This window comes from Merops nubicus, unplaced genomic scaffold (genome assembly GCF_000691845.1).
Source record: "Merops nubicus isolate BGI_N331 unplaced genomic scaffold, ASM69184v1 scaffold33636, whole genome shotgun sequence".
Lineage (NCBI taxonomy): Eukaryota > Metazoa > Chordata > Aves > Coraciiformes > Meropidae > Merops > Merops nubicus.
Window position 1 is genome coordinate 1 of NW_008617860.1, and position 354 is coordinate 354.

The following is a 354-nucleotide window of genomic DNA, read 5'->3' on the forward strand; positions in this document are numbered from 1 at the left end:
GTTGGGAGCCCCGGCGGAACGGGGCGGGAGTGGCGCAGAAGTGAATTCGAGAATCGGGACTTCTTAGGCTCGGGTCGCGTAGGGAGGGTGCGGGGATCACCAGTGGGAGCATGCCGAGTAGCGGTGCGTGTGCTGCTGAGTGCTGAGCTGCCCTCTCGGGATCTCTACGTTCTCCCTAAACTTGCGGCGTTCTTTGCTAGGAGGCTTCTTGCAAAATAGGAAGGCAGTTGACTTCCCTTGGAATTTAAAAAGCAAATAATTTAAACGAGATTGCCTTTTAAAAGGCTTTTATGTGTAATATAACACAGCAAAAAGGTGGAATCTGCCTTCAAAATTATGGCTAAAAAAAAAAAA